The following is a 17,035-nucleotide window of genomic DNA, read 5'->3' on the forward strand; positions in this document are numbered from 1 at the left end:
TGAATGTTCTTGCAAATATTCATGGAATTCAGTAATTGGCAATTACTGCCCTGCTGTGAACTAGGTTCTTAGTCTGTACTCACTAGGTATGTGTGGCCGCGTTTTTGTATGTAATATGCTTCGCTAAGGTTGCGAGGTACTTTGTTTACTGCTTGTCTTTGTGATATAATTGGAAAACACAACGGGCTAGCAACTGGAAGGTCCAGAGTTCGAATCCCGACGAAAACACATTTTCATATCTCCTGCTGAGGAAAATCAGATGACTGTACGGTGACCCTCGACTTGAAGATTAGAGGAGGAAACATTGCGGCAAAATTATCGCTGATGAAAACGTCGCTGAGAAAATAACGCCTCGATAATTTACCGTTTGCTTGTCAAAAATGTATTACCTAATTGATTTTGTTTTAGTTTTGGATCAACAGATGGCGCCAGTTGTTTTGCTTTTTTCATTTACATAGAATATTCCCGAATTTCCGTTTGCTGTCCATGTTGTCATTTTCATCCTTGCAGCTAAAGAAGAAAGTTCTCCTGAGCCTTTAAAACTATAATCTAGTAGATGTATTGGCATTACGATGGGTCTAGTTGTTTATTATTAGAATTTAAAAAAAAAACTCTGTGTGTTTGTATCTAATACGTGTTTCAGAGGCTTATATTTGTTCCGTGCTTGTTTCGGACTTTATTAGTGGTTAGGGGCAGGCTGACTTCTAGTTTGAATTCCAGGTTGTAAGTTAGTTGTTGGTTAGAGGCCCTGCTTTTTTGTGAATGTCTTTCATCTTTCTTTGCGGGTATAGTATCAGTACCCTCTGTTGTGAACGTGGACAGGGTTCTCGGTGAAGAGATGTCTGAATTATCGATTAATTTTACGATTCCCAACGAATGGATGAAGAGAATGCTCCAGGCCATTTTGGACAATAATAATAATAATAATAATGATAATAATAATACTAACAATAACAACAATAATAACAATAACAATAACAATAACAACAACAACAACAATAATAATAATAATAATAATAATAATAATGTATTCTGTGAAGTGATAGCGGTGATGAAATAATGAAAAAATATGTAATTCATGAAATGTACATTACAGTTATACAGGAAAAATAGGTAAAATAAATAAATACCTTACTAATTTTGTGCATATGTAAATAATTTTATTGAAATTAAATGTAAAATTGTAGTATTTTTTTCTATAAAATTACATGAAAATCCAAAGAAGCGATGTTTTGCTGGAAAAGTAAGACCAAGTTTATTTAACATTGAAGAAATGGCTGTCACGCTAAACTGGCGAGATATCGCCATGCTTACGATGGCTTTGGCGACTAGTTTTTGTCGCTAAATCGGCGAGAAATAGCCAAAAGTAGCCAGACTTGACGATATTTTGATTAGGTCCCTGTATAACTGTAATGGGTACTGTAACCGAATAACTGTAATTGATAATAATAATAATACTAGTAACTGTAACCGTATCAGATTTCCATATGCCTTCCAGTAATTTTGAGAAGTGGAAGATACTAGAAATCTCTCGGCGGCCGAAAGAAAACTATAGGAGACCGTATAAATATTGTTCGTAACGGATTGTTAGTTCAGAGCTCATTTCAGAGTATTGAGATATTCGCGAGAGCTTCGCGTTTTAGAAGCACTTTGCACTGAGTTGTGTTTAACGTTCTCAGTATTTTGAAGTATTACTACTGATTGTGTTGTATGATACTGAAAAGAGCTGTACGAGTATTTTTATGGAAAGTTGCAGGACTGTAAAGCGATTCTTTCGGTAAAGCAAATTTTACCAAACTAAGCGGTTTTTTTTTTGGTTAAAAATAAATTGTATCAAACTATCGTCGGCAAGTTTATTTCACATCGGTTCGGTGTGCATTCAATCCGTTACGAACAATAGTTTATGATGTGAAAACGGTAAAATGGAGTGCATTCGAAACTTTCAACAGCAAGTCTCAGAAAGCTTCAAACTCCATTTTACCCAGTAATTGCTGTTGCATGCCATAATATCTCAGTTAAATGTTTTGAATTCTAGGCTTGAGAATTTAAAGACATCGAGTATTAAAGCAATGCAAGAAATATATTTTAGTGTAGTTTTAGATGTTACTGTAATGAGACCAGTAACTCTACTACGTATAACGCAATTAGTGATACGAAAATTTGTGGTGAGTCACTTTTGTAAACGATGAGCTCATCTCTCCTAACCATGTGATTCAGAGAAACATTTGGGTACGAAGATGGGTTTAGACATTGGAGACGACATGGAAAATAAATAGTAGGAAACTTTAAAGGGAAGGAACTTTAAATTAAAGATAAATATTCAAAATAAAATTTGCGGCATCCAAAGAGGGAATTGAGGATGTTGTTATAGCAATCGTATAGTTGAAATTATAATGAATAAATATGAGGAAATTCTATGTGTGGAGCTTAAACAATTTTCAATTCCCAATGTTTTGAGTTGTTAAATTTGTATTATTTAACTTTTGATTGAAAAAGTATGTATTATTTTGGATGTTTTACTCTTTTGATTTTCGTTATTATACAGCCAGGGCCGGCGCTAGAACTGGTGCTACCCGTAAAGCCGCACCGGGCAGCAAAATATTTACAATTTCGGAGGGAACCGGGCGGTAGAATTTCGGAGTCACCGGTTTGCACCGGACGGCAAAAATTCTAGTGCAGTCTTGTATACACTAGTACGTTAATTGGTTTAACTCTTTGTTGCATGCAAATAATCTAGAGAAGTTAAACGAAAATGTTTGTATTTTTTCTACTTAAAATAACCTTAGTAATAATAAAAAATTAATTTTATTCAAATTTCGTTTTAAATAATTGCTACAGTTTGTTCACTACAGTGGGCAGCATGCATATACGTACAGGCATACAAATCTCTTCCCAACGACGATTTACGGTCGTTGCATTTGAAATCATTTCTTGCCTTGTTTGCAGTGATCATTACCATCTTCTAAATGGTAAATCTACTACTGACATGTACACACAGATCCCCCAAAATACCTCCATTTCGTCGATTGTGATTGAATTCATTTTGCTACGATTTTGTAACCTGTACCTATTGGATTCAAATGTCAAATGTTCTAGAAATTCCTTGCCAAACATAAACATTTCCAGTGGTGTTTTGGCTCGATAAGCAGTCTATTTGTGTTTCATTTCACTCTTTTCGGTATATATTTATCTACCCACTCCACAATTTTCTCAAACTGACATTTAAAATAAAATGTCTAAAATTATGAACAAAAATTGGCAGAATCAGAAAATGTAAGCAATATTATATAATGTTTAGTATGAGAAATTGTACTAACTTGGAAACAGAAGTAGCAGCCATTTTCCAAATAGCAGTGCTTTACTTAGGGATGCTATACAGCCATCTATGATAGACAGGTGAAAGTTCTAATAATATAGAATGAATAAACACAGGAATGGAATCTGTTAAGGTATTTACAGAAGAATAAACAAATTTAAACTTTTGTCTACTAGAGTGGACATAATGCAACAAAGGGTTAAAATATAAACATAATCAAGTCGCAAATTTTATTGAACAGAGTCTGTTAGCTTCGGCTATCTGTTACTCTGTTTGATCTATCCATTATTGCTTGCTCCAAAAGTTCTGCTATTTTGGTTCTTCATAAGGACTTACTCTTGACAAGTCAAGGTTTAAGAGAGGTTTTCCTGACAATGTAGTCACATTCCATTTACTTAAAATTTGTGTTCAGCAGGTTGCTATTCTAATGGCAAGATATACTCTAATTGACTCAATTATTTTCAGAAACGTACAACAATTTGAAACATTATATGCAATTATTTTCGAGAATATTTAAAGGTAATTGCAGCTAACGATGACTAGATAAAGATAAAATTGGCTCATTATATGTGTTGCCAATATCAACAAAGCAAATAAAAGAGAGAGAAACGAATAATCCAAGTGTGAGTCAAAATATACGCGTGTTTCTCATAGATGACCTTGAGAGTCTAAACGACGTTTTTCACCTGTATCCTAAATGTGGTCAGTAGTGTCTCAGGTGATAAAATTTGAGAGTTTCGAATTCCATTTCCCTATCATATTGTACTACTTTTACCGTCTGTATGCAGTAGAAAGCAATACACCCTGTAGGGAAAGTGAAAAATAAAAATAGGTTGCTTTAAAATCAAGACAGTTCATCATACAGCAATAATACTCTTTAGTGTTTTGGCTGGGAGAAAAGAAAAATAAGTTCTTTGATGGCGGTCAAATATAAATTTAAACGTCGGTTAATGAAGTCCATAGGGTGCATTAGCTCTTCCACTTACAAATGCAGTACCAAGTCGACCCCACTGTGTTTGACCAAGTGTTCAAGATAAATCTTTTAACTTCAGGACGGTCTAGCGGCGCTAATCGGAAAGTAGCAGGACTTCATCCATAATTGCGGGATTAACTGAGACACTGAAACACAGAAATTCGATGGCGCAAACTCGTTAAGGATGTAAGAAGCACGGAACACTGCTTTGGTACGTTTCGTGTTTCTGTCGCTCCTACGGCTTGAGCCTGAATTAAAACTAAAACTTAATGACGTCGTTTCAGCTCCGAAGAAAAATAAAAAATATTTCTAAAATTTTGAAATGAATTTTGGTGTAAGGATTTTAAATACTTTATTCCCAAAAGCCCTATTATATGCAAAGTTTTATGTTTTATCCCAAAACCGACGACCAGTGACTGAGTAGTGAAGTCGTTGAACACAGCATTCGATTCCAGGCGCACGAACTGGCTTGCATGAGCGTTTTCATATATACAGGCTGTATCCGTACAACAACAGTTAAAGGCTTCCCTACCTCGCGAGACTTAACCACATTTTACAGGTTCCCGTCCCCTCGGAACGAGGCGTGGAAGTTGAATCTCCGCTCTCGCATTTTAGAGAGCGAAACGCACCACCTGGTAGCTCCACTGGCACTAGTCGTTAATTTGCTACCTAAAAGTCGCTCAGGCTGCCCGTCGCAGCGGGACATTACCCAGCGTACCAGGGGTCGCTACCCCCCGGGCTACTAGAACCACGCCGCGCTAGGACGTGCCAGATGATCGGGCTGGCTAATAAGTGACCATTACGAAGACTTCAGAATCACCAAGTTCCTAAATTTTATACCTCCGTGGCCGAGACTGCCTAGATACAGATCCTGGCCAGTAGCTTAGAGTTCTCTACGTCGATCCCCGGAGGGGGCAGCTTATCCGTATTAGCAACTTTTCAGGTGAGATAAAGTACACCTAGCCGATGGGAAATCACATAGCAATTCACGGTCGGAAACGCTTTCCTGGCCACGATAGTGACGAAACAAAAAAAAAAAAAAAAAAGGAAGAATACAGACAGTGAGACAAAACATATGTTATTATGTTTTTTAGTACAGCAGAAACCTACAAAAAAGAACAATCTGCGCATGGAAAATCTACATTATGAATGGAGGATGCATGACACGCAGTTCCTGCATCACGGTCCGGGTCGTAATTTTGAACACATTCTTTAATGATGATCTTTGTCTCTTTATGATGTTTTTTCTTTGTTTTTGTTGTACTCCGAATAAAAAACATGTTTTATACTCCGTTCGTGTTCTTTCTTTCTTGACTTTTATGTCGTCACTGCCGCGCCAGAAAAGTGTTTCCGACCATGCATTCCTATGTGATTTCCCATCGTCTAGATGTACAATATCTCTCCTGTAAATTTCTCAACGCTGTACTGATACACTGGCCACATCTCAGAGGCGCAGTTTGGCTTCAGGGAGAACCGTTCCACTCTTAACGCTCTTGACATTGCTAAAGATGAAGTTCAAAAAATCAAAGAAGATAACCAGCATGCGGCCGTCCTCAGCCTTGACTTACAGAGTGCGTTTGACTCCCTGTGGTGGCCTGCCATCATTGAAGCTTTACATGCGGCAAGCGTGCCTAATAATCTTCTACAAGTAATTAAAAGCTATTTCAGCGACCGCACTTTTACCGTCGTCTATAATGGCGGCATAGTAAATAAAAAGCAAATACGAGGCTGTCCACAGGGGTCATGCGCTGGACCAGATCTCTGGAATCTCACATTTAACTCCATACTAAATGCGCGTTGGCCGTCGCATACAAAGACAGTAGCCTTTGCAGATGATGCCACTTTCATCGTTCGAGGCCACAGCAGGGACGAATTGGAGAAAAACTGCAACGAGGTTATCTCGCTCTTTGACAACCTCTGCACTGGAAAACACTTAAAAATATCACAGGATAAATCAAAATACATTATATTTCACAAGCCTAAACAAACTATCATAAGGAACCCGTGCATCAAGCTAAGAGGAGTGACGGTCAAGAGGGTCAAGGAGTTATAACTCCTTGGCCTCATTTTGGATGAAAACCTCACTTGGATTCCTCACTTGCAAGCCCAAAGGGTTAAAGCCACAAGAATAGCGACTAGAATTAAAAATATGCAGGGCAAAGTTTGGGGATTACGACCCCACATCCTCAAGACTATTTACAAGACGGTAGTGGAAAAAATAGTTTTGTATGGGGCAGCTATTTGGGCCCTACCCATGACTGCGAGAAAATTGAATTTACTTAATAGCATCCAACGACTTTTCGTCCTTGCTATCACGAAAACATACAGGACAACGGCCACAGCAGCGGCAGCGGTTCTAGCTGGACTTACTCCTCTGCCAATAGCCGCACTACAAGAGGCAACTGTCTCTACTGTCATGCTTCTTAGGAAGTCAGCCTCATTTAGGGGAACTACATTTGTACCATCAGACTTTGAGAACAAAAATTCTCAGCTCAAAGTTCATCCCGCTAGTTATGGGTTGGGCATTCGTGCCCATACCTCTATGTCTCAGGATTTACGGGTAAGAGACACAGGCGGTGCAAATACCATCAGCGTATTCACTGATGGCTCAAAAATCAACGAAGAGGCAGGCTGCGCTTTTATTTCTCATTATCATGATAAAGTCTTAGAAACATGGAAAGGATACCTTGGACTTAATGGATCGGTATTCCAAGCTGAAGCAGTAGCATTGCGCCAGGCTATAACAGCAGCTATGAAGTTTGTTGACCAAGAAGTTTGTATTTTCTCAGATAGCCAGTCGGCAATCTTTGCTCTTCGTGATCCATTCCATCCATCACCGATCATAGCAGATATACAATGCCTGCTCAAAGAAAATGCGCATGACTGCAACATCCAGATTTTATGGATTAAAGCGCACGTGGGCCACAGGGGCAATGAGGATGCAGACACTCTTGCAAAGGAAGCTGCAAAGAATATCGGTGCACAAGTTGTCCAGATCCCGCTTCCCAAATCTTATCTGAAGCGAGTCTGTCGCATTAAATCGCAGCAACAATGGCAAGAGGAATGGGACTCTATATCGCAAGGACGTAGAACCCATGACTTTGTCCATAGAGTTTCCCAAGATCGACTCATCTCAGCCCCTTTTCTTTCCCGTTTCATTACAGGCCACGGACCATTTCCCCAATATTTCTATCAAAGGGGAATATCAAAAACTGATCATTGTGTCTGTAATGAAGTAGGTACACCTGATCATTACGTTACGTTTTGCCCTATTACGGAAGAATGGCACATGAGGCTTCCTGATACTGAAATTGCTTATAAACGCTTCTTCATTAAGCAGCATTATGAACTTCAAAAGCATTATGAACAAACTTGAAGCACTAGGACTAGAATTATGCAGCCCACAATAACAGACTTAAATTTCGCAGAGATTCAAAGCACACTGGTTTTCAGTGGCCTCTGCAAGAAGCCCATCTTGAGTCAGTACGCAGAGTAACATTAGGCTGGGAACACGAAAAACAAATGTAAATATGATTTAATATTATCCAAATGTAAATAGTTTAATTATGTATATTTGTAATGAGCATATTAATGCATGGGTGCAATATTGTAAGCATGTGCATTTTATAAATAGAGTATTGTGCAGCGTATTGTGAATAATGTATTGTACAGCACACTGTGTATAGTACCTTGGTAAAATGTGTAAGTGCTCGTAGCATGCAGAGCTATGCTTTGAGCCGAAGGAAGCATAGTGATTATAACTGTAGTACTACAACTTAATGTATTCAAGAGCCCAGAATGTAAATATTATAGTGGTAATTATTATAGTAGTTATATGTATGTAAATATTATTGCATTCTGTAAATTTTAGTGCATTGAGTGATTTATATATAGTAGTGTGTTAACGTGCATATTATGAAATGTATAGCGCATGGTAAATGCGGTATTTAATGTATCTAGCACATGTAATTTTTTTAACTGCAATCAATTTAATCTGTAATTTTTTCCCTCAATGTGTATTTCTAACAGTGTTTTTTATAAACTTTTTGTATTAAGAATTATGTTGTATATAACAAAGAGTTACTACCACTGCCTATATTATTTAATCAAGAGTAATGTTCAAAGTAATATGTAGCCAATACAACACAGTGCATTAAGTGTAGAAATGAGTTTTGTAAGGTGTCCGAAATATAGTGCAGTGTTCAATGTAATATGTATTATAAAAATTTTAGTGTATTGGGTGTTTTATATACAGCAGTATGTTAAGGTGCAATGTAACCAGTAGAATGTTTAATTACAAAGTTATTTTTCGTATGTTTTAAGAATACAGCAAAATTTATGCCACAGTTAACTTTTAACATGTTATTTAATCAAAAGTAATATGGGCTGTACTATGTCCTTAAATCTGTATTTTGTATATTATAAGTACAGCACAAAGTAAACAAAGAGGATTTCTGTGTGCAAAATGTTGTAATCTGTTTGTAATGTGCAATTTTGCTCTTTATTTAAGAGCTTTTAATTTATTTATCTGTTGTATCAAGTTATTTATTTAAGTCTGTCCTATATAACGAAGTTATGTAATATATAATCCAGTTATGTCTTATCTAATCAATTACATTGTTCAGAATCTATGTTGAATTGTCAAGAATAATGTTCAGCGTAATATGTTGCAAAGTATAGTGTATTAAGTGTAGCATTGAGTTGTAAATGTGCCTTAAGTACAGTGCAATGATCAACGCAATGCATATTATGAAATGTATATTGTAGCGAGTATGTGTAGCAATGTGTTAACATGCGATGTAGCCAGGAAAATGTTTAATTTCGCATGCAGAAAAATCAATATTTTGCCCTTGTATGGCCATGTACTTTGCCTTGTATTGTTTTCGGAGTGTAGCTTCAGATAGTTGCGGGTTCCGGACGATACCCGACTAGTCTATGCAAGCCGTCCGGGTGTCCGGACCTGCTCTCACCTGTCACCTGTACTGATACACCCTGTACGTATTTTTATATGATCATATACTTGTGCGTTTTCGTCTGCAAGTGTAATGCGGACAGGAGCCAGTATTATTTAGATAATCCTCGACGAAAGCGTACCTTCCCTTAGGCAGATAACTTTCTGGTTTTTTTGTCACAGTCCAATTTAAGCGAACATTTTTGAAAATAGAAAGCATAAGATGATCGAAATTTGCTGAATTTTAGAAATGATTTAGTAAATATTTTCATAAGTAAAATGCCCTTTGGCAATTTATTCATTTTTTTTTCTAACATGATGAATTTCTGATGTCTTGCGTTTTCTTCGAAATTGCTTGGTACAAAAAGTTCTTTTATTTTTATGTTTCCAATTATGTAGTAATTCTTTATTATAGCTGTTTTTTTGCTAATTCCATTGGAAGAGCAATTTATTACAAGCAGAATAACATCCATTTCTCTATATACTTAAATGTAAACAAAATGTAAGCTCTTAGATAAATATTTTCGTCTTTAAAATAATTAATGAGTGTGGAAATAAAGCGAAGGAACTCGAAAACTAATAAACTAAATATACATATTTTATCTTAGAATGAATCACGTACCATTTCAGATTTAACTGTCTAGTTTTCAAAGGTTCTAGTTTTTAAGAAATTTTTTATTTTATTTCCTGCATTAAAAACATATTTAATGAAATCTTTTCTGAATAATGATTTTAAATTCATGATTCAATAAATATTTTGTATTGTTATTGCTTTTATACTGCATAATGAGTTTTCGATTTCGAGTAGTTTCATACTTTAGTTGCTGCAAGAATTCAATGCGAAGATTTTGAGATTTAGAATTTGCATTTGATAAATAGTTATTCCCTTTCGAAATGCATGTACCTTATCCATTATAAATTTATTTTAAATGTAATTTATCTATTAGTGGATTATTTAGCTTTGGAAACATATAATTTTATCCGTTGGTTATCTTTCTAGAAAATTCATGAAATGTATCTGACTTAATGGGGATATGCAAATAGAGATACATTTCGTAAATGTTTTAGCAAAATGTTTCTAAACTTTAAAATCTATTTTTTCACTTATTGTTGATATAACTTTATGAAACATTAAAATAATTACAAAAATGCTATATTATTTATGTTAAAAATATACTAGAATACGCTGCTGAAAATTATCGCTTTTCCTGCTGAAATTTATTTCACCTATATCTCAGTTTGGGCTGGTCAAATCTCATTTTACTTTTAATACCTAATATGCTTGGATAGTTTTTGCATTTGTTACGTTGGGTTTTGTGTATTTAAAAAGTATTGTAAGTAAGGAGATGAAAGCAGAAGAACCTGCTATACACTTATTGTGAACAGCAGCTCTTTGTGCAGAAAGATGTCACTTTAGGACGTTGCAAAATATTACATTTAAACCTTGATTACCAGAAAAAAGGTGTGTATTAAGTAAGAACACAACTGCAGAAGGAACCTTTTCACCTATATCTACATCTATCATCTGTGAACTGCTATATTTGTGTGAAAAACGAACAAATCGGTTCATATATCATAGAGAACCAGGTACGGCGACAGGTGAGAGCAGGTCCGACTCACATAGACTAATCGGGTATCGCCCGGATTCCGCAACTATCTAAAGCTACACTACGAAATCAAGACATTACAAAGCCATACAAGGGTAAAGTATCAGATTATTCTGCATGTATTGCATTAAGTAGAATATAGAAAAATACAAGTAACAGATCTGAAGACACAATACATTTCATACCACTTTTGATGGAATAACATTATTCTAAAAAAAGTTCATTATTGCGGAAAGTTTGCTGTACTCTAAAAACACATCAAAAATAACTTTGTAATTAAACATTATCCTGCTTACATCGCATATTAATACACTGCTACACATACTCGTTACACTATAGTTTTCATAATGTGTATTGCATTGATCATTGTACTGTACGGCACGGTGGGCACAGCTAAACGTCTCCCACTGTGCACGCATAAATATTGAATGAAAAACGATTTATAGGTTAGTATAGGTTACTCTTAACCTTCTTTATTTATACTAGATAGCAGCATAACACAAACCAGTCCATATATTTTAGCCATGTTTAGTTTTTAAGGACCCACATATCTTAAAGAAATCTTCCAGATGTTTTTTAGTATAAAAAAGGAAATGTTGAAAATAAATTTCTATGTTTTTTTCTTGGCTATATGCTAATCTTCTTATTCCATATTAGTTTAAGATTTTTAGCTTGAAATCTTGCCTAAAATCGAAAGGCGAACATCAGGTGTGCCAAGAGTGGGATCACTAAGGCACTAGGAAAAGACCAACAACTGTATTTTTGTTTCACTGCATCTCTCCGTTCGGCTCATTCACAATAGAAAGGTGGCTCTATATATGTGTTTCATTTCCTGTTTTTTTTCTTTTTACAGAAGAATGTTGCGATAATACATAAGTACCTATGAGAATAGGAAGTTGGAGACAGCATTAAAAGTTAAATTTCATTGTTTGTCCAAAATTACTTTTTTTCTAAATATGGCATTGCCAAAACATGAATATTTTCGTCATTTAAAACACTTCTGTAAGTATATTCTGTAGGTATAAAGGCCGGGCAGGAACTTTTAAAGGCAAGGGGTTGGATATATTGGGGGATATGTATAATTTTTGCGAGACTTTGTCACGTCGCGCTAATCGTATAATGTTTTGAGTATGGGGGGAAGTAATGTATATATTTTTCATTATTATTTTTCTATTTCCGTATCATTAAATGCTCAAACGGTCATGCGGAACGAAAAGGATATTTAATTATTCAGGTTTTGATATTTCTGGTTTTGATGGTCTGGAACATAGAAATATGAATAATACGTAAGGTATAAATTTTAATGTCATTAGTATATCCATTTTGAATAAATTATAAAAAAAATCTAAAAAATAAAGATCGTCTTTAATTTTTATTCCTAATTTAAAATGTAATGGTTTCTTTATATAATTTTAGTACCTTCCTGGAATGATTTAATCTACTACTAAATTCTACATCTACTCTGTCTACTATAATTTTCTATTTCAACTACATCCTTCTACTTCTACTACATATATACATATATATGTTTAACAAATATTCTCTATTCGTATAAAGCAAATATAAAATTAAAATTTAAAATTTAATTAAGAAATTTTAATTGCAAAGAAATAAAAATAAAAATAATTATTATTTCTGCGAACTAGTTTACAATATCATTTAAATTCTAAGAGCATATAAAAATTAATTGCATTTATTTCAAACCTTAAAAAAATATATTATTCCAAAAAATTGCATAAGTGAATAATTGTTGAGAAGGCAGGAGACAGACTTATGAAGGGGAAGCTGCCCTCAAGCTTAAAACTTCAGTTACTCAATTCGTGTTTCGTCATCTATATATGCAAGGGTAAAAGTAAAATTCAAAATCAAAAGTAAAATCAAATGTTGTGAATTACAAAAAAAGAAATTTAAACAGCGGAATTTTGAAAAAAAAAAGCAAGTAAATGATTAGAGTTAAAATTAATTTAATTAATTAAAAGTCAATTAAGAGTAGAAAACCAAAGTAATTTAGAAACTCTCACCTACAGGAAACTTCCCCAACATGAATTATGCATGTAAACCTAAAATAAACTATATACAACAATTAAAATATAAAAATAAAAATAATAATAAAAAGATTTGTGAATAGCAAGTTTTAATTTAACTTACCTAGATACATATTTGAAATTCTGTGCTGTACCAGCATTTGATAAACTAGTTGAGTTGAGTAGTTTGTACTGCTAACTGTAAAAATAGAGGTCTCTAATACAATGTAACTATATATATACACCGTATTTTCCGGTATGTATTATTTTTTTATATTATATATATGTAATTTAAGAAAGGATAACAAACTAAAAAAGACCTGTGCGGTCAAGAAGTTTGCGCATTGAGCTGCAAAATTAGAAAAAAAAGGTAAAAAAGAAAATTCTTCATGCTGTTGCTTTAAAGCAAATATGATACTATGGTTCCCGTGAATAATTTTTAACACTAAGTTAAAATAAATTGCAATTAAAAGTTAAAATACAAGATAAATGAAATTATAACAAGAAAACTGACAAATAAAAAGTGAATGTAAAACTCAGATCAAATTTAAATGTTAAAAATTGTTGATTAAATTTTAAACAATCCTAAAACGTTTAAACATAAACACAAAAGTTATTTAAGACGCAAGCAAAAATACAAAGAAGCGGTAAATGGTAAATTAGCCTAATTCGAATCTCATTACGAACTCTTCAGGGAAAATGCACAATGATCTTCGAATCCAGCTAATTCCATATCACGTTTCGTCAAAACAGAATTGAGACTGAACACGAAATAACTTTTGACAGTTAAACCTACAAAATAACCTTTTCAAACTTAAGTCTCAAAACGCGCACCGGTGTATAACTCTCACCTATAATTTCAAGCTACATTTTTAATTTTTAGGTATATTCGCCGTAAACTGCACACCCAATTCTTCACAAAGCAAGGAGTGAGTATTCCTGCAAAGAGGGTGAATTATATTCAATTCTCGTGTCCCAAAGAATGCTACTGTAGGGTAGATAAAACAGAATTCGATGATATGTCTGGAGATATAACGGAAAATGAAGATGACGAACATTTCATGTTATCTGATAATGACAATTTTTAATTGCATAAGGTGAATACCTCTCGAATAATCATTTCTTTTAAGTAACCAGCATTTAGGTACATAGAGAAATCTAATTTTTTATGCTCATTCCTTATTTTTAAATCTATTTTCTGATACCCGGCATATAACGCACACTCGTAAATTTCGATCTTAATTTTTGTATTGAAAGTGCGTGTTATACGCCGGAATAGACGGTCTATACATTCGTGTAGTACTGTCGATTCCAATAAAAAAGGGAGGCGTACAACGATACAAGAAATTTTAGTGAACTATTGGAAACTGTTTTTGAGTTATGCGAGACATGTATACACACGTATGCCAGACGTCATTAATATAAAAAATACTTTTACTTTAAGAAATTCAGAACTATATTATACAGAATGGTTTGCTTTCCTTACTTTTTAGTCCAAAGGGGCTTTGTCCCTAAAGGACTATTGTTTTCGTTTCGCACTTTTGCTTTGAATCACTATAAATGTCCGTTTCACTTTTCAAACTGTTGCCAAGAAATGTCTTGCATTATATTTGAAGAAATTAAATAATGAAAAATCTGCATAAATGTATGTCTATTTTTCGCATTGTGATAAAACAACGATGCATAGATCCACCGAATTTTGAATGACGTAATCCTCTACGAATATGGGCATGTGGAAGATTAAATTCGAAATTTGGAATTTGTTTTATTATCGATTTCATATTTTGTGACACTTTAACGAATGTTTGATTAACAAACTCAAGGATTTCAAAGAGAGCAATGGCAACACTCTACGGGGTAGGGGGAAATCGCTTTATTTCCAGCGCGCGGAACTGTGTATCGGAAATTCTAAAGATATGGTGATTCTAAAATTAGTATTTTGCGACATTGCTCTTGAATTGAATTTTATGGTTTAAGTACAAGGGACATGATATTTAATAAATTAAGGAAACACACACACACACACACACACACAAAAAAAAAAAAAAAAAAAAAAAAAAAAAAAAAAAACCGCGCCTTTGGACGTAATTTAAAATTTGAAAAGGAAATTGATTGTTATAGAAAGCATGTAAATGCTGCTAGGCGTAGATTCCAGAGAGAAAGAAACTGTCTTCTTAAAAATATTTATAAAATTAAATATTTCGAATTGCGGCAAAAGTACAAGGCTAAATTAGCTAATGCTAAGCTTGAGTCGTGGAGATATTTTCTCTCAACTATTACTGTTCACAATATCTGGAAATCTATATATAAGTATGGGGTTAAGACCAATTTTGCGAAAAGGATTGAGATTTCGGGAATTAAACTCCCGAATGGCAGTGTTACTTCGAGTTTGAGTGATACAATTGTTGCTATAATGACAAAGAATTTCCCAAGAGATAATGCGCGTGATGATAGAAATTCTCATAGAACTATGCACACTGAGTCTGATGGACCTTATATTTCCTTTATGGACTGTCCGTTCTCTACTTCAGAAGTTAACAGTGTTATTAAAAATCTCAAGAAGAACAAATCACCTGGGCTTGACTCTCTTTCTAATGAAATTGTACAGCACTTTCATGCGGTGGATAGCATATTTCCAGACAGACTTTTCAACCTTTGTTTACAATTAGCAGTTTTTCCAGCACAATGGAAGAGAGCTCGGGTTGTTTTGATTCCTAAAACTTTAGATACAAGAACCCCTTATCTTGATAATATTAGATTAGTCTTTTGCCTACTTTGGGAAAATGTCTTGAAACTCTCTTCATTAACAGAATAAATTGGTATTTGAGACAAAAATGCTTTTATAATGATTCTCAGTTCGGATTTACTCCTCGGAAGTCCGCTGACGACGCCATTATTCGCCTTTGTAATATCTTGCAGTGTGTAAAGAAAATGAAATATACTACACTTCTTATTTTCCTGGATTTCAAAGGAGCTTTTGATAATGCTTGGTGGCCATCTATCTTAAAAATTTTAAAAGATGCTAGTATACCACATAATATCTATAACCTTCTTAAAAGCTTCTTGAACGAGAGGACTGCTGAGCTTCAGCTTGGGAACGAAGCTAAGGTTTATTCTCTAGAAAAAGGCTGTCCTCAAGGCTCTGTATCCGGACCTGCTCTTTGGAACATAATCATAAATGATCTTTTAAGCATCTCGACGGTTGTTTAAAAATTGCGTTTGCAGACGACTTACTATTAATTTTCCAAGGAAGGATTTTGAATAACATTCTTTTGAGAGCACAAGAAGTTCTAGATTTTGTCTCCAGTTGGGCGATTTCTCATAAACTCACTTTCAGTCCTTCAAAAAGTAAAGCTATGCTTGTTCCCAGTACGTTTGATGAACAAAATATTGCTTCTTTGATGCTCGATAATTCTACGTTGGAATTTGTAGAAAATGTTAAATATCATGGTGTCATTCTTCACCAAAAATTAACATGGAAAAAGAACTTTGAAATCCTTTCTGCTAAATGTGAAAAAATTATTAATGGCTTTCACCGAATTGCCAAAAATACTTTTGGAGAAAGCTGCGATGTTAAGAAACTCATGTATCAGCAGTGTATTGTACCTTTCATTTCGTACGGCTGTCGTGCTTGGGGACATGTTCTTACCAAGAAGGTTAACAAAAGAAATTTAAGAAAGATTCAACGGAGAATTCTTCCTCGTATTATTAGTGGTTATAGAACCTTAAGCTATGAGGCGACTTGCAGGAGTTCCACCTATTGATTTTGAAATTGCTTATAAGAATATACGTATTTTTGAGTCATTGGCAACTCATACTTCGGAAGACAGTATTAATGGAATTGTCCCCTTCACTGATCTTCCTCATCCCGCTTTAGAACCCATAAGTTTCTGCGATTATAAAGAGACTGCTGAAATAAGTTTTCATACGATTTTCTTTACAGATGGCAGCAAGATGAAAAACAAGGTTGGCCTTGCATTTGTTCTTTTTGAAGGCCATTCCGAGATTTGTTTTCTTAGACACCGTATACGGAATGAATGTACAGTTTTTCAAGCAGAACTTCTGTGCATTTATCTTGCCGTCAAGTGGATCCAGGATCATGGGACAACATCCGCAAAGTACCTTATTTGTTCTGATTCTCTTTCTTCTTTTCAACTTTTGAAC

The sequence above is a fragment of the Stegodyphus dumicola genome, chromosome 3 (genome assembly GCF_044657685.1).
Source record: "Stegodyphus dumicola isolate Sdum_Otavi_A_Nest chromosome 3, ASM4465768v1".
Lineage (NCBI taxonomy): Eukaryota > Metazoa > Arthropoda > Arachnida > Araneae > Eresidae > Stegodyphus > Stegodyphus dumicola.